This window comes from Pogonomyrmex barbatus, unplaced genomic scaffold, assembly GCF_055798465.1.
Source record: "Pogonomyrmex barbatus isolate J1 unplaced genomic scaffold, ASM5579846v1 scaffold7, whole genome shotgun sequence".
NCBI lineage: Eukaryota > Metazoa > Arthropoda > Insecta > Hymenoptera > Formicidae > Pogonomyrmex > Pogonomyrmex barbatus.
In genome coordinates this window covers 608,464-629,990 of record NW_028297171.1, presented here as the reverse complement: position 1 = coordinate 629,990, position 21,527 = coordinate 608,464, and the positions used below count along the sequence as shown (strand labels likewise).

At 43.2% G+C, this 21,527-nt stretch overlaps 1 protein-coding gene and 1 pseudogene across 9 annotated transcripts in view; both read right to left on the bottom strand.

Moving 5' to 3' along the window:
• LOC105432862 (uncharacterized) overlaps nucleotides 1-21,527 on the bottom strand; it is a 552,262-nt gene that overhangs the window by 147,898 nt on the left and 382,837 nt on the right. The window lies entirely within an intron of this gene.
• LOC148934822 (uncharacterized) lies at nucleotides 1,918-8,921 on the bottom strand (annotated as a pseudogene).

The following is a 21,527-nucleotide window of genomic DNA, read 5'->3' as shown; positions in this document are numbered from 1 at the left end:
ACTAGGTTAGCGATGATACTAGCGCTATGACGCTGCATCTTAGACGCTGCTCCTTAGACGGTCGTTTTCTGATTAAGAAACTTAATTCTTCTTACCAGGAACAGACCTCGTGCGATCAGTAGGATGTGGGGAATGAAACGAGAGATTTTAAACAAAATAAGACAATTAAATGTCTAAATTAACTCTTTAATATAGTTAACGAGGTACATGTTTTGAGAAGCAAGAGAATGATGTAGAAGAATAATGTGCATATATGTTATCGCGGGTGTTACAATCTTCGGCGGTCATCGAGTAGGATTTCTAGTAGGGAGAGTGTGAGTGTTAGAGTATATTGAGCGATGATTCCCAGGGAATACAATACATAAATATATTTTGCGAATAAACTTAAATTAATGAAAACAAAAATATGACATGTTTAGACGATATATGTATATGTATGTGTATATAAGATCAATGATGGAAAATTAAAAAGGAGAGTAGGCTTGGATTTGTTCTGGAGGAGTTGTGAGATCAAATAATTCAGGGAGGTCTACTTCGAAATTGGGAAACAGAGGTTCTCTGTCTCATCGGAGAATAAGGGACCGGGGAATAGGGATAGAAATCGATGATAGATTCGGATTTGAATGCATAAAATGGATGTTCCAAAGGAAGGGGATAGAGAACTCAGGGAAAAGTTGGGAAAACAAATTAAGAGGAGATTCAAAAAAGGGAATAATTAAGGAAGATTGTGCGTGTAAATCAGAAGTCGACTGTGAAAGTAAAAGGACAGAGACCTCATGACCTGAAGTAGTTGACGTTGACGAGTTTAAATCGACCAATATTCTTACTTTTTGTTCGGATTTCTTGAGTCTGCGCTTAACTACCTGTCGAATCCAACTATACTGACGACGATGGACCTGTCTTTTTAGGACGGTTGGGTTGTCGAGGCTTAGAGGCCAGTTCTGACTGATTCACTACGAGTGAATGATAAAATAAATGATGAGAGATGTGATGCGTGAGAGGAAAGAGAAAATGAGAGAGAGAGAGAGAGAGAGAGAGAGAGAGAGAGAGAGAGAGAGAGAGAGAGAGAGAGATTAATCTTTATTAGCCTTCTCGGCTACTTTAACAAACAAAAACTAATACTAATACTAATAATTAATGCTAATAACTAATACAACATATAATATAATTAAAATTGAAATTAAAATTAACACCAAACAAAACAACAACGAAAACAAATAACTATTCTATTCCATTTACCACATAATCCTTTAACTTTCGTTTAAAATTTATCAATCCTGTACATTACCTTACATCTGCTGGTAATACATTATACAATCTTAATCCCTCATATAATATGCTCTTTTATGCACTAGCTATTCTTCTAAATTGAATTTCAATATTGTCTGCTTGTCATGACATTCTTCCTTCACTTCTTATTACCCTACACTTATCTCTTAACTGTTCCGGAAATAAGTTACTCAGAATTTTAAAAACAAATATGCATACATTATAGTGTAATCTCTGTTTTATCGACATAAATTGTAATGCCTGCAACATATCCTTTACTTTAGTATACCTATTACATTGTAAAATAACTCTCATAGCCCGATTCTGTGCTTTTTGTAAATTACATAAATGAGTTTTTCCCATTGCTATCAATAATGTAGCACAATACTAAAAGTGCAGCGTTATAATTGCCTTATATATCATACATCTAGTATACATCGATATCGAATTACCTATTCTGTTCAAGAAGCTTGTTTTCTTCCCTATCTTTTTTAACATATAGTCACAATGATTATCAAGTTTAAATCTATCATCTATAATTATACCCAAATATTTTATTACTTCCACACGCTCTATTATAGTTCCATCCAAGTAATTCAATACAATATTACCTTTCATTTCCTTTCTTATACCTCTAACTATCATATATTTCGTTTTTCCTGCATTCATTTTTAGCTTATTTATATTCATCCATGTTTCAACTACATTGAATACTATGTTCATCTTTATTTCTAAATCCGCGCTACTTTCTCCACTTACATATATAAGCGTGCAAATCCGCACACCCTCCCTTCTTATTCGGAGGTTCGAGTCATGCTTGATGCAATCTCTTCTGTCGTGCTCCAGGAGGATTATTTGTATATTTGCCAATGGCGTTGGAGGGTGTCACCGTTGCAGTCCGACCTGCATCCATCGAGAGAATAGGACCATCATCTCTCTGGAGTACCGATCGTGGGGATTCGAAAAGAATACATGTATATATGTATATTGTAATATACGTATATATATGTATCATTGTATTGTTGATATGTTATTCTAAATATATTATTTGCGATAAATATCATCATATGCCTCGATAATCAAAGGGATAAGATGCCTGCCCGGTAAGCAGGAGAGCCAGGTTCAATTCCTGGCTGAGGTGGTATTTTTTCGCAAAATAGTTACGAGTTTTCACGATTGGTTTGTAATCGGGCCCCACCGTGACGCACACTCTCCCTTCTTATTTGCATCTGCAAACATTTTTATATTGCACCCCTCTGGACAAATTTTTTTGATTATATTATTTATGTATGTTATAAATAACAGAGGTCCTAGCACGGATCCTTGTAACACTCCATATTCTGTTGTTAAAAATTTAGACCATTTATGATTAAATCGTACCCGTTGTTTTCTATTATTTAAATATGATTTAAATCATTCAAATACCTTTCCTCTAATTCCATATTAAAACATTTTTTCTAATAATCTTTTTCTGTTTATTGCTTCAAATGTTCTTTTAAGATCCATGAAAATTACTCCCACATTTTCCTTTCGCTCATTATTAATTTCCAATCATCGATGATAGTTTGAATCGCAGTTTCGCATGAATAAATCCTGATTGTTTTCTAAATCCTGATTGATGTTCTGTTATAATGCCATTATTTTCCAAATACATTTCAAGTTGATCTTTTATTACTAATTCTAACACTTTCTCAAATATTGGTAACATATTGATAGGTCGCTTGCTTTTTTGGCTTTTTCTATCTTTGGTATCGGTATTGGTTTCATAGAAGTTTTCCAATCTTTCGGAAAGCATCCTACTCTCAAAGAGTTAATTATATTTACAAATTCTTCTTTTATTATGTAGAAGGCTGCTTTCAATATATTGCTAATTATCCCCTTTTCCGTACCTTTCTTTTTTGGCAATTCCATAACAACTTTTTGTAACTGCTCTAACCTGATTGTTTCAAAATTTTCCATAATTCCTTTATCTTCAATAACATAAATAATTTTCTTGTGTCGCCGGGCTTATTTATATTTATAGATTTTACTATACAATTAATACTTTGTATATAATACAAATTAAATTTATCTGCTTACTCGCACCCTTCAGTGTCACCTAAAATCTCAAAGTCTATATTTTCTACTTCCTTCATACCTATTGACTCGCCTCTAATTATTTCTTTTAAGGTTTTTCACATAGTCGTGGGATTTTCTTTATTAAGATCTATCATATTTTCATAATACTCTTTCTTCTTTTCCCTAATTAATTTTACTATTGCATTTCTTTCAATTTTGCGCATTTTATTGCATTTCAATTTTACTGCATTTCACCAATTTTGTTCCGTATCATCATGCAATGCTTTCCTATATGTCTTGTCCCTTCTATCCGCTGCTTCTCTTATTTTATCAGAATATCACTTTTTCCCATCCCATACTTTCGGAATTCTAAATTTTTTCTTCGACGCTATTACGTCTAACGCATCTACTATACTATGGACAAGTTTTTTCGCTTTCTCACTAACATCCATATCTTGATTTTTTGTTACCTTCCACTAATCTAGTAAATTCATTTACATTGAACTCTTTATAACTCCTAGTACTAAATTTCCTATATTTATTTTCAACTTTATTCGCACTCAACTCAACTTTTAGCGGTTGGTGATCCGTAATTTTAGGTTCATGAATTACCTGTACTGCTATTTCATTATTATTAGCGAAAATTAAATCTATGATTGTCTGACTAATCTTTCGCAATTCTCGTCGGTTTGTTAACGTATTGTTTCATACCTAAATTTAACATTGTCGTTTGTAGCTTCTTCGCATAGAACGAATCTATCATAAGATCTATATTAAAGTCTCCTATTACTATGCATTCTCCTTTTATTATTAACTTCTCTATTGTGTCTTCTAAAAATCTCAAAAATTCTTCATGCGACGTATTTGGTGAGTGATATATTACCATTATTATTCCTTTATATATTTTTTTCTTTAACTTCTACCGCAACACACCAACAGTTTGATTCTAATTTTCTCGCTAATATTATTTCATATTTCATATCGTCTCTTATATATAGAACTACCCTACCTGTATTTCTATTCTCAACATTACATCTAATTATATTATAACCCGGCATATTCACTTCTGCATTGTCTTCGATTTTTTTCAGTCAATCTGGTTTCGGATAATGCCAAGAATGCAGGATTTAATTTCTACAAAACCTGATGCTGTATCTCATCTCTATGCACCATTAAACTTTGCGCATTCGTATATAGTATTAACTCCGCTTCCTTCCGTAGTTGCTATTTAGCGTTCTCCCAGCCAGCTCTCTTCTTCTCCTCCTATCGCTCTCTTAAAAGTCGGACATTCCCTACTAAAGATATTATGTTCGTCATTTATTTTCAGATTGTATGTCCGAATATGAAACATAAAATTTACACATTTCTTCTTTGTCGCCGTACAGTCCATCGAATTATGATTTCCTGCACATTTATGACATGTTAGTAGGTAAACAAGGAGGGCCCTAAGCCCTCCGAGACGAGAGGGAGGTGGAGAGGAGGAGAGGGTCATAGGATCTCCGTGGAATTCGCATCCGGGGAGAGAAAGTGGATCCCTCTGGCGGTCGCCGGGGTAAGTTTTTCCTCGGTCGGTAAGAATAGTTTTCTTCCCCCCTGGCGATCGCGGGGTGGTTTCCCCCGGGCGATCGCGACGTTTTCCGTGGGGTCTAGCGCATCCTGTTTTGTAGGATGCCGCGGTTTTGGCGCGTTTTCGATGCTGCCTTAGAATAAATTGTCGCGTTCGCGGCGTTACTTCTCGTAATCGCGATACTCGGCGGAGCGCTCTCGGAAAGGAAGAACACTGTTTTAGGAAAGACTCGTTCTTTATTAAACCAACGGTACAGAAACGCGTCCGGCCACCGCAGAATCTGGCCGTCAAATCTGAAAAACAGTCAGAGAACGACGCGTTGCCAAGGGCCGATCCTCTATTCAAACTCTTATCGATTGATATTGATTATCTTTTAGCAGCGCCGAACGGAATACCGCACGGCCGCAACACTATATTTAACTAAAGGTATCGACGATGTATCGTTAATTTACGAGATGGAGAGTCAGTCTAATGTTCCGGAGAGTCAATTGAAGGATCCGAAGGTAATATCGCTCTTAGACGAACCGTTTGAGTTCTCGAGAGAGATGGAACGCGAGGTGGTGGAACAAGAGAAACGCGCGATGACGATGGAACGAGAGAGACGACCGACGATCGAGCGGGAAGAGCAGGACGGGGTATCGGCGGAAGCCGAGAGTGATGCGATCGACTCGCCGAGATCAATACGCGCGATGTGGACGTCTATGCATTCGACGACGTGTAATTTGCGGCTGATGATGGCGTTTCTGTCTAGACATCTGGCGCTTCGTCAAGGAACGGAGCCGATCGCGCGTATACGCGAGGCCGAGCGTATGAGGAACGCTATACATATCGTCACCGATGTGTGTGGAGTCGGAAAGGTCCATTGAACTCGTACTGTTCTGGAGAGAGCTTCGTTCGCTTCGTCAAGAGTTCCGCGACGCTGGACGAGCGCGCGTCGTTCATGGAGATCGAGATAGTAAGGAAGGCTTCCTCGAGATATTCCTTGGATATGAGAGTACGGGGAGTATCTGGCATGTCTGAACACGACGAAGAGAAACCTCGATGACGAATATGAGAAGTATCTGGATACGGCGAGGAGGAGAAACGACGAGAGTTGTAGCAGCGGTTTAGATGCGTTGTTCGCGTCCCTGGAGACAAGGAGAAGATTGACCGATTCGTTCAGTACGTGATAAAGTTGGAGGATGGGCGACAGCTCGAGGCGAGATCTCCGGGCGAGAAGGGGATCGATTGCGAGTTGGTTCGAATGTACGTGTATAACATCAAGGATATAGTCAAGAAGAAGAGACGCAGCTGGAAATATCAGGAGAAATACTGGGCGAAATTAAGAGTTCAATTTTTGAACTCCGCATCGGATCGGAAAAAGGAATTGGTGCGACAGTTGATAGATCGGGCTGCCGACGATCTGAGAAGAGTACCCGGAGTGCGCGAGAAAGCGAGAAGCGTCGAGTGCGACAGCGAGTAGGGATGTATCGCTATGACGCTCCTGCGAATTATCGCGAGAGGGATCGATTGTGATAGAGAGTGCGAATTTGCGCGAGTATATGTCTATGTATAAGAGTATATAAATATATATATATACTAATATGAATATATGTATAAGAATATGTATACGAATATCTATACGAATATGAATATATGTATAAGAATATGTATACGAATATGTATACGAATATGAATATATGTATAAGAATATGTATACGAATATGAATATATGTATAAGAATATGTATACGAATATGATGAGTTCGTATATGTTGAGTAATAAAAACAATGTATATATATATGTACAAGATATGAAGATATATGAATATATGTACAAGATATGCTGAAATAAAAAAACAATGTGAATCGCCATTAATACGCATCGTTGTTGCAGTAATTAACCAACCGCAAGAGGCAGTTCCCTTTCCCTTCCTCGTTCGTTTACACATCGTAGAGAGGCGGATCGGCGACGTGCCGGAAGTTTTCAATTTGCGATACCGAGGACGTTATGGGGAACGTATGAGAGACGAGAGGTGGAGGAGTGTTAATAATAACGAGAGAATATTTTATTATTTTATTATTTTTATTAGGAATGTAAAAAGAGGAAAGAGATTTTTGTAGAATGCTGTGGTTAGGCGCGCGTCCTGTGTCTAGGCGTCTTCCGCGAAGCCTTGCGTCCCGTTTTTTTCGCGGTGACGGGAAGGCGCATGTTCTGGTTATATAGGATGCCGCGCGTTCTGTTATTTTAGGATGTTGCGATTGTCGCGATTTGGCGCGTCTTCGACGCTGCCTCGGAGTATATATCTAGTCGTGAGAGGCAGTTTTTTTCATTATTAAGAATGTAGTATATGGAAGAAGTCGCGCTTAACAGTTGTTCGTCTTTGAGCGAGAGCGACGATCCGTTTTTACGCGCGTTCGATCATAACGTGACGCATCGCGATCTCGACGGCGATATCGGTGACGATGATTGTTGCGAGTCGGTTACCGAGTGATGATAGTTTAGAGTGTCACGAGAATATCGCGCCTAGCAACGACGAAGAATAGATCGCAGTGAGAAAGGACGCGACCACGTATCACCTGCGACGAGAGATCGGTACGAAGAGCCGTGAAACTGTGGATCGAAACATTGCTCGCTCTGAGCAACAGAGCGGTAATCTACGAGAGAATAGCGAGAGAAAGAGAATTTCGAGAATTTGTCGTTCCTATGAACGGTCGGGGTAATACCGTGTGGGAGTTATGATATAGAGAAGAGTCGCAATCTTCTCGAGCGCGCGACGGGAGTTGAAGGGGTGTGCGCCTATCGCGTTTGGGAACGGGAGTGTGTCGAGTGTCTTGAGGTTTTGAGAAACAGGTGCGAGAATAGAGTTATCGATCTTACAGTTACCGGAACAATAAATTCTCTGGTCTCTCGAGTAGCGCAGTTGGAGGGTCGCTTTGAGTCGATGTTTCGGTTACTCGGATGCAGCGTACGACGGTTCGAAGGGATTCGAGTGAATATCGAAATGGCCTTCGCGAATCGCTTGCAAACGAGTGCGGTGGTAAACATCGAGTACACGAATCCTGACGGTTTCTTGAAGACGCGAGAGACACGGTGCTCGAGCGAGTGCGCGTCGATCTCGATACGCACGCGTGTTTGAGGTCAACACCGCGTTTCACGGGGAGTTCGTCGCGAATAATAAGAGCGCAATTAAGAGCATTCACACAAGGAATCGTCAGCTATTTGGTATGTCCGATCTATGAGAATGGTACGACGGAGACGTTATGGATGTTATCTTAATGTCATTGGAGGAATTTCAGGAACGCAACAGCGGTTGGGCGTTACTTCGGATATTAAATTTAATGATCAATGTGAACAAGTGTAATCCTATGTACGGATGTTGGACATCACTTCCTCTGAAGATAAGATATAAGAGAGCCGTGATCAACGTACGTTCAAACGACAACGTGCTTCGCGTGGGCGGTGATAGCTCTGTATCCCATCGATCTACATCCGGACAGACCTTCGTCATATCTTCACTATTCGTTGGTGTTGAATTTCGATAGTATCGACTTTCCTATGACGCTGCGAAACATCGCTAGATTCGAACGTCTTAACGAATTGTCTATCAATGTATTTGCCATTCGAGAGAAAAGGGACGGTATCATGGTCGTTCCCTTGTCGCTCATGGGGAATAAGAAGTCTACGCATGTGAATTTGCCCTATCTGTCGAACGAGCGGCGCGGCGATAACGTCGGTCATTTCGTATAAAGCACCTGTCTCGACTGTTAACATCACAAATAAACAGGTATAAGGAGAAAAAGTACATATGCGATCGATAAGCGTAAGAGAGAGACTATGCTCGTCGCGATATAAATTTGTATTAATCATAAATCGTTTTTTTCAGATGTCTGCATTACTTTTACTCGAACGAGAAACTGGTCTTTAAATAACAGGATTTTGAGAGGATTTTTTGGATTTTGAGAGGATTTCATTAGACTTCATTATAGATATTATATTTTATTTTATTAAAGCTTTCTTCAATTTTTAATAATATATTTTTTGGAAAAGTTAGATAGATAATTTATCAATCAGTTTTACATAATATATAAAATATATATATATATATATATAATTATATATAATAAGTTTATTTTTATTATTTATTAAAAATTAGTTAATAGTATTAATATAATTAATATAATTTGATATTGTATATGTGTGTAATATATATTATATAAATTTAAAATGTAAAGAATTATTTTATTTTATGTTTAGTAAATTTATTTTAAGAATTTTAAGAAAATATATATAAAGTTTTTTTTTGTCGCGCATAGCGTCGAGTGCAGAAGAGTGAACGACTGCCGTTATTCTTTCGAGGACAAGTGGCTCTCTTTCTGCAATCACGATAGAAAGGAGAGACTACAATTCGTCGTGTACGCTGATCTGAAGTGCGTTTTAGAAAAGGGAGATCGACGGTTCGCAGGGAATCTCGACGATAGATTCAACACCACAAGGCGTTCAGCGTGGGATATTATTTGCGTAGCATGTACAACGAAATCATATCCGCGTATAAATCTCATCGAGGCGACGATTATGTCTCGTGGTTCGTCGAGGAGCTGCGCGCTCTCGCGTGAGGAAGGTTCTCTGTGCGAACATATCGATGTCGGAGCTCACGCCGGACGAGCGGAGCGCTTTTCAAAGGGCGACAAATTGTCACGTGTGCGGAAGGATCTTTGGACCGTACGACGTTCGCGTGCGTGATCACTATCATCTTACTGGACGTTACAGAGAACCCGTGTGTGCGAGCTGCAATTTGAAATATCAGAACGCGTTCGTTATTCCCGTTTTCTTTCACAATCTATCTGATTACGACGCGCATTTTATTATCAAGCATGTAACGAACGCTTTCGAGGGTAGAGTTGACCTGTTATCGCTGACTAAGGAGAATTACATCGCGTTATCGAAAACTGTCAACGATTCGGCGTACGGAAAATGGAAAAATTACGTTAAGCTACGTTTCGTTTAAGTTTCTCAATACCAGTTTAGAAAAAGCCAGTTTAGCTTCGTATCTAGATCGGGAAAAATTGAGGATCGCACGATTCGAATTCTCCGGTCTCGTCGCGGAGGATTTCGAGTTGCTCACGCGCAAGGACGTATTCCCATGTGCGAACTCTTACCGTATGTGGAATTTCGGTGGGTCGAGGATGTCAAGAGTTTTGACGTTATGTCCGTGCCACCTGACTCTGATATCGGTTATATTCTAGAAGTCGATTTCGAGTATCCGCGATATCTTCACGACGGCCACGCGGATATTCCATTCTGTCCAACGCGCGAGAGACCGCCGGGAAATCGAAACGAAAAGCTACTCGTCAAGATGTACGCTCTGAGAGTTCTGAGATAGAGCAATATGAAGAGAATAAAGGGCGTCAAGAGGAGTATCGTCGCGAAAATGATAACGTTCGAGGATTTCACGCGTTGCTTGAACGAATCGTCGCAGCAATCGAAACGCCAGGCATGCATACAGCCGCTGGCTCTCCGCGATAATCTTTCAGCAGATACGTCACGGGATTCGTGCGTTGCACCTTCGAAAAATCTCGGTCGTCCAGTTAGGCGTATAAATTCTTTTCGAAAATCGTTTTGAACTTGCTGACGCGTACCGGATTCACTTTGAACGCGGGGGCTGTGATTTTCAAGTGACTGTATACCGTTGAAAGGAGGCAACGGCGGGAGTTACGTCCGCCGATCGCATTCCGATTGTTCGATGCACGCGGTTGTTATATTCCGAGATTAAATGCGATAGAGCGTCGAGCCATCTATACGATCCGTTAAGCGTGAAGAGCTTCCACATATTGTTCTTGACCGTGCGATTAAATCGCTCCATCGCCGCCTTCATCACCGAGTACGTCGAATAGTAAACGTATATCGTACTTGTCCGTAACCGCTTTTATGGAGGCGTTGTAGAACTCCTTGTCCTTGTCCGTTTATAGATTTCGCGGATGTCGAGCGTCGTCGCGAAATATCTTGGACAACGCCGCGGCTATCTCGCTTCCGCTCTTGCTCTTCAGCGGCACTGCCCACGCGTACTTGCTCAACACGTCGATAACCGTCATCACGTAGTTGTAACTTCTGTTTCGTCGCGCGTACGGACGCATCTCGACGACATCGGCCTGCCATAAGTCGTCGTAACCGCGACCAACTACGCGACGACGCGGGAAGTTTCTTCGCGCGGGCGCATGAAGCTCCTCGACGAGTCTCCTCTTCTTAACGCTCATCGCTGATTTACGAGGAGGCGCGATTCGTGCTAATTTTATTCGTGCTCGTCGCTTCGCACGTTCGCTCTTGTTCCTCATTTCAAACGTTAATCACGTATTTCGTGGTATTCGGGATATCCGTTTTTAACGCGACTAGTAATTCGTCTATCGTTTCCCTAGTCATCATTTTATTCACGTTCAACGAGGCCAGCGTCTCGTTCAGCGTCTGTCTCGTTACCGCTTTGTTCGTCAGTTCTCTCGCGATCCTTGTCAGATCTATTATGCTACGCGCGAGATTCTCCACGTCGAGATCCTCTCGCGGCTCGTCGACAACGCATCGAGCTCGTTTCGAAAGGATGTCTCTAGATTTCGCAGGGATTCCTCTAGATTTTACAGTGTTTCCTCTAGGTTTCGCGTTCGTTTCTTCTGAGCATCGTCGAGTGTCTCGACGACCCTTCTCACTCGAATCTTTAGCTCGCAGTTCGTCCCATTTCCAGAGCACTCGTTCTATCACACTATGGAGTATGGTCAGGTCTCTAACTCGTTGGTCGTTCCGTTTCTTGACCTCTCGTTCCGTCGCGTTTCTCGTCTCTCCTATTCGTTTATCGACAAGCGAGCCTCCCTCCTTTCCTCGATCTGTCGCAAGAATTCCTTTAAGTTCCGCGTCCGTTTCTCCTGAGCGTTGACGATCTTGTGGATCTCGCTCAGATCTCTCTCTCGCAATTCGTCCCGCTTCTCGAGCGCTCATTCCATCGCGTCTCTCGTCTTCCCTATTCATTTGTCGTGATCGACGAGCGAGACCTCCCTCTTCTTTTCGAAGTGTCGCAGAACGTCCACTTCGATTCTTATGTCGTAATACTGTAGAAAAATATTCCGAATCCGCTTGTTCATATCTTCCAGCTGTTTTCGTAGCTCATTCATTAGAGCTTTCGATTCCTCGCTCCTTACGCGAAGCGAGTCGTCGACGTAACCTTGGTCGTGTCGGCGTCGTCGATCGGCGCGTCTAGGCAAGATGCCGTATCTTGCATCTGTTGACGTCGTAGTCGTCCGGATTCGGGCAGAGCTGCGACGCACGTATGCTCGCAAGGATGCAATCATCGAACGATCGTCGCGCTGCCTCTCCAGAAACTTTCCGAATTTGTTCATGGACATCAAGCTTTCGCGGGTGACGGATCTACCACGCGCGATAATCTGCTCGTAATCTCGGCGATCTGCGTATCGTACTTTAGAAACAATCTGGCTACGCGCGCCATAGATTCCTCCAATTCGCCGATCGACCTGGTCATGCTCTCGTTCGTCTCCGACAGCAACGCTCGGATGTTCACCGAGACTCGTCTCGCGCGGTGTTCTCGGCGATTCGTTTCAACGGCTGAACGATCAGTTTGAGTCGCCTCTCCAGCGATCTCCCCTTCTATCTCACAGGTCTTTAACGCTCTGTGCTTTTTACGTATAGAGTTCTAAGTCTTCGCGATCTCTCGCGCCGTTTTTTCGCGTCGAGCGACGTCCGTACTCGCCGCAGTGTCGATGTTCATCCTCGTCGCACAACTGATCGCTCTAAACCACGGCGAAATCGTTAAATCCTCGTCTGTATCTACCATTCCTTAACGCGCTGTCCTTATCGATGACTACGAAACCGTACTTGCGTTTCCAACACGCGCGACACAAGGCGCAAAAATTCTCGTACAATATATCCGTGTTCACGTGCTTGTTGTAAACGTGTTTTAGGTTAGTGCCATCCTGCTTAAACAGAATTAAAAAATTCGCGTTGTCGCGTATCAGATGTTTCGGAATTTTAGCATATGTCTGACAGAGATAGAAACAATCGATGTTCGAGTATCGACCCATGGCGAAATATTTCCTGATCGTGTTCTGCTTATCACAGGCCACGTCGTCGAACACGAATATCGAATCGAGAAACGCCTCGCTCGGGTCACGACGTCGTTATTGTTCGAGAACGCGCGATAGCCGATCTCGTCCATCGACTCGAGCAATTCCACCAGGTATCGATACTTCTATTGTTGCAGGGATTTCGAATAGATGTTCTCGAAGCGCGCGCCGTGCGGGCTTTCAAGCATGCTTATCAACACTTTCGTTTTACCGCAGTTGGAGGGGTCGCAAATGATGCAACATATTTGGTAGTAGAGGACCGTGTCTGCGCGCTTTCCCGACCGCGTCGCCCGAGATCCGTCGAGCCTTACAGTCGAGATTGGACACTCCTATAGCCGGCGACCGTCGAACAAATCGCATTTACGCGCGTGCGCTCGCTTTGAGGAGAGAACAACGCGATCGATAATCGCTCCACTTATACTCGATAGCGATTCGCGCACAGTGATCGATATATTTCCCCTATTGACGGACAAACGCGATATTCTCTATCCGCCGAACAGTTGCGACTTATCCCGAAGATCGTTCTCGTGCGCAATTTCGACAGATACGTGGAGCTACTGTGGAACAGACTACCCGATCATCTGAGAGCGGACCCCGAGGTGCAACGTTGTCGCGTGTGTCTGGAGCATTACAATCGTCCGTGGCAATGATCGCACATAGACGATCCTGCACTTCTCATCAAGAACTGTAGCAAATGCTCAGCGGCGCGGGATTACTCGATACGGCGATAAATGCGCTTCTCTTCGAACTACATATTCCCGGGTATCAGTTTTGCGGACCCGGCACCCGTCTCGCGAAGCGATTGGCGCGCGGCGATCGAGGCGTCAACCCGTTGGACGCGGCGTGCCGCGAACATGACATCGCCTACTCGCGAAACAAGGAACTCGCCGATCGAGCTCTCGCTGAGAAGGCGCGCGAATGTATAACGGCCGGAGATTTCACCTTCGGCGAGAGGGCCGCTGCCATATGGACTGCTATGAAAGCAAAAACAAAGTTGGGCATGGGTTTGAAAAAGAAGAAGAGGAAGACGACGAGGAGGATACTTCTGACAGCGAAACGCGGAGGCTTGTTGCCCATTTTTTCGATACTAGGCGCGCTCGGTTCTTTTATCAGTGGCGCGGCGGGCGTCGCGAAGGCGGTAAGGCTGATAAGGCAGCTCGGCGTCAACTGGAAGAGTTCAACGTCACAATCGGGCGATGGAGAGTCACGGATTGCATCTAGCGCCACAAACGTGGCAATGGTGTGACGAGAAGAACGAAAAAAAAAATCGTGGAAAGAAACATTAAGATCGCTCGAGTTATCGCTCTCCGGTATCACGAGCAGCTGAGCCGCTCGGCGCGTCGTCTGTGAATAATCTTCTTCAGAGGAATGTTTATGCGTAACGTGTTACCGTCGAAGGCGCGACGCAACGAGAGCGGCATCGTGAATCTCGACGATTCGACGGGTTCGGGTACTCACTGGGTCGCCTACGCGAAGAGAGGCAACGACGCGATTTACTTCGATAGTTTCGGCAATCTTCGACCGCCGAGAGAACTCGAGAGATATCTCGGCGGCGACGTAAATATACAACGTACAATCGCGGATCATATCAGACGTACGATCAGAGCATCTGCAATCAGTTGTGCCTGCGAATTCTCTCGAGGATCGGTTGCGATGTCGCTGAGCCTTTCGTTCACTAGGTAAGAGTGTCCTCTTGGCGTGCTATTTTCCCGCCTTAGATCTGAGCGACGACGATTACGAGTTAGGTCTCACGAATTTCGAGACGTACAATACTATACTGAACATCGATTCCATAATAAGTTCTATTGCGACAACGACAAAACGATCGTGATTCCCGAGGGTACGAGTTGAGCACGATAGACAGATTCTGAACGCCGCTATCTCTAAGAGGCGAAGGATCGACGAGAGTAAGAGGACGAGCGATGATAATGAGAGCGACGACATTGTCTACGACGAGAGCAACGAGAGAGAAGCGCGGCTTCTGATCATTCGCGCAAACGAGAACACCATGAGAAGCGAGATTAGGTGCGAGCATCGAATCGACTTCGCGAAACCGAACAACATCGGTTCGCTCCTGAGATTCTCGTCGTCGCGCGTGTTACGATCGAACAAATGGCACACGTCTGACGGACTCGTGAATATCATGAGCGTGAACATCATTCGGGTGGAGTGCAATATCACCGCGGATGCGTACAGCAATGATGAACCGGTTCATATGAGTTTTCCCCGAATGTTCCTCCGGGATATAAACTGTCGGACGCTCCGACGTCGATCATTTACTTCTCGTAGCTTCTCGATCATCGCGTGAAACGTCACCGATATCATGCTTCGAGTCATGGATCAGGATGGGCGACCGATCGACTTTCGCGGAGAGGAGATAATGGTGCGACTTCACGTGCGACGACGACTAGAGAGAGATGCGCGAGAGTGAAAGATGCTCGTTCTGAACAAATGATACGCGAGAGGAGGAGACGCAAACGCTACATCCGCGATCCTACCGCGAAACGACGAGGAAGGGCGAATGAGTTAAACGCCGTAAAAGTCGCGTTTTTAAGATCTTTAGGTTTCGTCGTGAAGAATCGACATGACGAGTGACATTTTAAGTATCGGAGGTGCCCCAATCTTTGACGATCGTATCGTGAGAATAGAGATCCACATTTACAATCCGTACGCTAACACCACGTTCGGATACAGCGACGAGATACGAATACCTACAGCAGAATCTGTACACGTTGTCGTGCGAAAGTTTTCTGTACATCGAGGGAAAGTTTGCGACGAGAGAGAGCGCGAAGGAAGGTACAACGAAGAAAGGTACGGCGAAGGAAGTTACGAGAGCGAAGCTAGTCAACAACTGTGTCGCGTTTATGTTCGACGAGATTCAATACGAACTCAATGGCGTGGAGATCGATAAGAGTAGAAACGTCAGGATAACGATCTTGATGAAAAACTACGCATCGTTAAGCTACGAGAGAGATAGAGCTTTACAGAACACTGGATGGGAGATACCGCCTATAGCGTTGGACGATTTCAACTTTTGCGTGCCTCTCAACATACTCCTCGGTTTCTGCGAGGATTACAAGCGCATAGTGATAAACGCGCGGCACGAACTCATTCTGACACGCGCTCGCAACGATAACAATTGCATCGTGGCGCATCCGGACCAAAAATCATGCTGTTGAGGATACAGAGGCGAATGCCGCACGTGATACTGAATGATGTCAACAAACTGTCGCTTTTGCGAACATTGGACAGCGGACGATATCTAAGCATGGGCTTTCGTTCGTGAGATCTGTATGAATTTCCACTGTTACAAAATACGACCAAGCATTCGTGAGCGATAAAAGCGGCGTAATTGGAGAAACCGCGATACGTGATCTTCGCGCTACAGACCGAAAGGAAAAACGTACCGACGGAAGACGTTTCTAAATTCGACGATTGTAAGCTGACTAATGTAAAACTATTTGAATTCCGAGTTCTATCCCTACGAGGATATGAATCTAGATTTCGAGTAACAAGTTCGCAGTGCTGTACGATATGTATCTGAAATTTCGAAAGGCGTATTACGGGTGCGAGATTTGAGAACCGTTCATGACTGTCACCAGATTTCTACAATACGGTCCGCTCGTGGTCATCGATTGCTCTCGCCAACACGATCAAGAGCGTCACCGTCAACGTTCGCGTAGAATTCGAATGCAAAGAGAACGTTCCGGCTAACACAACGGCTTATTGTCTCATCATTCACGGTAGAGTTATAGAGTTTAACCCGCTGACAAATGTCATACGTAAACTCACGTAAAAAAAAAACAGGAAACCGCGGTTTTCCCTATGCGATAGCGATAACGAACGTATAAAGAAGAGCGGAGTGCGAAGATATCGAATTTCCCCTTCTCGCGACAATGTCGAACGTATCGATCTTCGTCGAGCAAGGTTTTACCATTCGGGAGAAATTTATGGTTAAAGAAGTGGCAATATTGAGAAATGGAAAAGAGCTGACTCATCGAATGTTTCGAGAAGCGATATCCTGGAATCTTCTTACAAAGGCGAAGAAATCTAGAGCATGCTGAATAACCGCCAATCATCATGGTCTGCAGTGGAGCGACGGCAACGTCGCCTACAGATTCTCGGAACCCGTGATTCGAAGCGGCGTGTGCGACCGATCGCGAGACGCGCCTAGACGAGTGTACATCAAAAGCTTGGAGAAGAAGAAATGATTGGAGAAGATTCTCAGCGGTGACGTCATCACGGATCCCGATGATCATCGAGACTATCGCGGATTTCGAGGATATAGGACGCCTAAACACCCTGGACGACGTTTGCGCCTTCCACTGCGAGCGTCACGCGAAAAATTGCGTCATGGAGAACGTGTGCAAGCTGGTACGACTGGTGGTCGAAACGACAGGAATGTATCACCGAACTGTAATGTCGCGTTAACGATTTACGATTTATATCATATTATATCATATATCAGATTGTTTTTAACTATTATTATATCATATATTAGATTGTTTTAAACTATTATATTATATATCAGATTCATTACTTATATCATATTATAATCAGATTCTTTTATAATATTATAATCAGATTCTTTTAACTATTACTTATATCATATCATAATCAGATTTTTTTAATATAATATCTACCGTTCATATCACTTACATAAATGCTTGGGAAAGTACAAATAAAAAAACATTTTTTACAATATCTGTCTCATTTTATTTCATTTCAATCTTACATCTCAAAGAACAGAGCAACGAGTTCGCAATTGATAATGTCATTACGATCGAAGGCATCGCTATTGCTGACTCTCGAGATATTCTCCGTATCCTTAACGGTGGAAACGCGCCAATTTCACATCGATCTTTCTTAATATCTTGGTCAACGAGATAACGAATCGGTTGATGCAATGCTCCAGTTCGAACATGTTATTCACCGTTTCCTTCGACATAGCAAGCGAGCCGCGGGCGCTTCCAGGCGTAACATCGTCAGGTTGTTGATTCTTCCGAAACGCATGGTCATATTTCCGATATGCGACGGAGCCGGAAAGGACGGTTCTCCGTTGGTATTCTGCAAATACTTCCAGAGAACGTGTCGATGCTCGAGAAACTGCCTCCACGTATTGGGCGACATCGAGATCTCCTTGCTATGATTATCCTCTCCTTGCCAGGATAATGTTCACGCGCGAGGAACATTCAAGAGTGACGCATACGTTGAGGAACTTGTATCTCGTCTTAGTCAAGGGATATTTTCGTTCTAGAACTCTGACTGGATTATTTGTACCACAGACATTGTTATAACTCGACGCGATCGGCCTGTCATTGTCATTGAGCATTCTCTTCCTCTTCCTCTCGTCGATGCGTCTCGGAATTCTGTGAGTGTTTGATATCATACATCTTTACAACCGAAGAGATGCGATACTAATCGTTCGTAAATGTTTCGTATCCTTCGCTCTATACACTGTATGAAAAATTCCATGCCTCCTTCACCCTTCTAAATCGTCCTCGCTTGAAAATACGTTCCTCATTTGAGCGAGTCTTCAGAAGAGTGCGCAATTGTTCTAACAGTCTCTCGGACACACAATACCAAAAATCTCCACGTCGAATTTACCGATAGTAAATAGTTACACTTCTGGTAAACTCGTTGTATTTGAAGAACTATATTATCGTTGAACGATAAAATACAGATTACTGTCGATGTATCGAACGGCGGATGTTACGGCAGGTGGAATCTCCGGAAATATCGCGTGCAACGAGTTATGTCTGACGGCTATCATGGAGCAGTCGTCGATCTCGATCACGATCTCGTCGTTGTAAATCGCGAACGTTCGTCCCGCATTAGTATTAACTACAGCGTTGATTTTCGCGTTAGGAGGAAGATTCCTTCAGTTTCTTCGGTCAACCCAGTACTAGTTCGAAACTCCGATATTCTGCCATGTAAACTGTATCGTTTACGAACAATACAAATTGACCCGAGGGTCATCGATACGCGCCTGCTAAACGCGTAAAATTATCGGGAAGGAAACGCAGATAGTCTGTCAGTAACAACGATCTGCCGTAAGATTTTCCATTTACGTCGACCGACCGATAAGTGGCATCGATACGTACATTCTGTCTTCTAACATCAACGCGTCGCAACGCGCACAGATCCACGGAGTCGTCTGTGTCGCGCGTTGCGATCATGATCGTCGCTATGGTCGTCGTCACTGGCACCGATCTCGAGACTTCGCTTTTATTCCTTAAACCGTATAAATTCTGAATGGCGAGAAAATCCCTCGCTCAAACGCACGAGAAAAGTCTTAGAGGGAATGAAGGCGTACATTATCGAATTCTTCTGAGGACTGTGATGTAATCCTAACACGTGGCCAATCTCATGCGTCAATGTATGCAGTAGATGAACTGTATCGTTAGGATTAGCAGTCAGCTCAATGTGTCACTTCTCCGCGTTATTTACGTGCACCCCCGACACTTTAGACGATGGTAAAAAAGCGTGAGCTAACACGTTACTTGGTCCGTCCAGCAACGACGGACATATTTGATGTCGAGGATCACGAACGTGTGAAAACCCTCTCGAAACGATAGCACGATATCGGGATTCATCGAATCGCGGTCGAAAGTCAATGACGAATTCGCCGCCCACATCGAACGCGACCTCGGTGACTCGTAGAACGCTTTCGCTCGTCAGGTGAAAGGCTCGTACATATATATTTGTTTCTATTACATATATTTGTTTCTATTACATATATTTATTAATATATATTTATTTGTATTACTATAAATTTATGTTTATTAATATATATTTATTTTTTAATAATATATTTGTATTAAACTCATACATATTCATATATACAATATATAGTTAGCATCACTATTCTTTTTCCGATTCGGCGCGGAGTTCAAACATACACATGCCTCGAAAGCCCCAATTGAAGCGAAGATCGAATCGCTTCGCACTCTTCTCAGATCGGTGGCCCGATCTAGCAACTGTCGCACCAACTCCTTCTTCTTCTGATCCGACGCGAAGTTCACAAATTAAACTCTCACGTGTTTCCAGTTGCGCTAATTGATACCAACGCGCTCTCTTCTTTTTCTTTCCTCTTGATGCGACTGACAAGACCGCTTTTTTGTTCCAGTACTTACGATGAATGCAGAAAAACGTTTCATCGTCATCGTCGTCGTTAAATACATCGTAATACCCACTTTTACGGAAACTCACCATGTATTTCTGTCGTCTGCTATCCATCGGTTTGTCCTTTTCATAGAGGACTTCCGTTGACAGATTGTATGCCATCCCTCGATAATGATGGCATGCACATGCTTCTATCACCCTTTTGGGCGAAATCCCACGCTGAAGCGGAAATCGACAGCTGCGCCTCTTTAACTTAGGAGGCGCCTCTTTAACTTTAGGTTAGGAGTCGGAGTGTATTGTCTTCTCATGACATACTCTGTTACATTGACTGCCGGATACATTGACGCCGCTACATTTCGTAACGGAGAAGATATTAGTTCATCCAATGAATGACACCAACACATCTCATCGTCATCGATCATTCGTATCTCACATTACTGACACCGATTACTGACTACTTTGCTGGTTCTCGCCATTGTAAACACAACAAAAAGTATTATTCAAAAGAATCACTTCGACGACGCGCCAAACCGTGGCATTCTAAAAAACAAGACGAGCAGCATGTCCCACACGTTATATCCCCATAGACAACGCCTAGACACAGGATACGCACTTTCCCGTCACGAAAAACAGGACGCGTTAGACATCGCGGAAAACACCTAGACACAGGACGCGTGCCTTCCCGTCGCCGCGAAAAACAGGACACGCTAGACACAGCATCCTAAAAAACGGGACGTGTTAGGTCCCGTAGAAGATGTCGCGATCGCTCGAAGGAAATCACCCCACGACCATCAGAGGGGAAGAAAACCATCCTTACCGACCAAGGAGGAAAAATTCACCCCGGCGACCGCCAGAGGGATTCATCTTCTCTCCCCCGGATACGAACCCTTCGGAGATCCTATGACCTTCCCCTCCCCTCCATCCCCCTCTCGCCCCGGGGGGCTTAGGACCCCCCTTGTTTACTTACTACCATGTTTCGTCTTTTGTACAATTTTTTGGAATATGATAGTATCCCCAATATTTGAAACATCTTTTAACACTAACATGATTAAATACAGGATATTTCTCCCATCCTATATTTAACTTCATTTTTTTCAACACCAGCTCATGTGTTTTTTTCGTTTCCATTATTACTGATCATTTCGTCTTTCTCTCTCGCTTTATTATTATTATTTTTCTTCTCTTTAACTATTCTCTTTACTATTCGCATTTTCATTGCATCCATTTTATTCTGTTTTTTTATTCTAGCTATAAGTTCATCTCATCTTTATAACTATCTAACTTCATCTCATCTTTATCTATATTAACAGTTTTTATTTTCAGTTTCTGATGTGACTTCACAATTTTGTAATCATCACCCAGTTTGGCTTGCATTGTTTCCTTCAATTTTTCCACTTCTTTACCCAGAC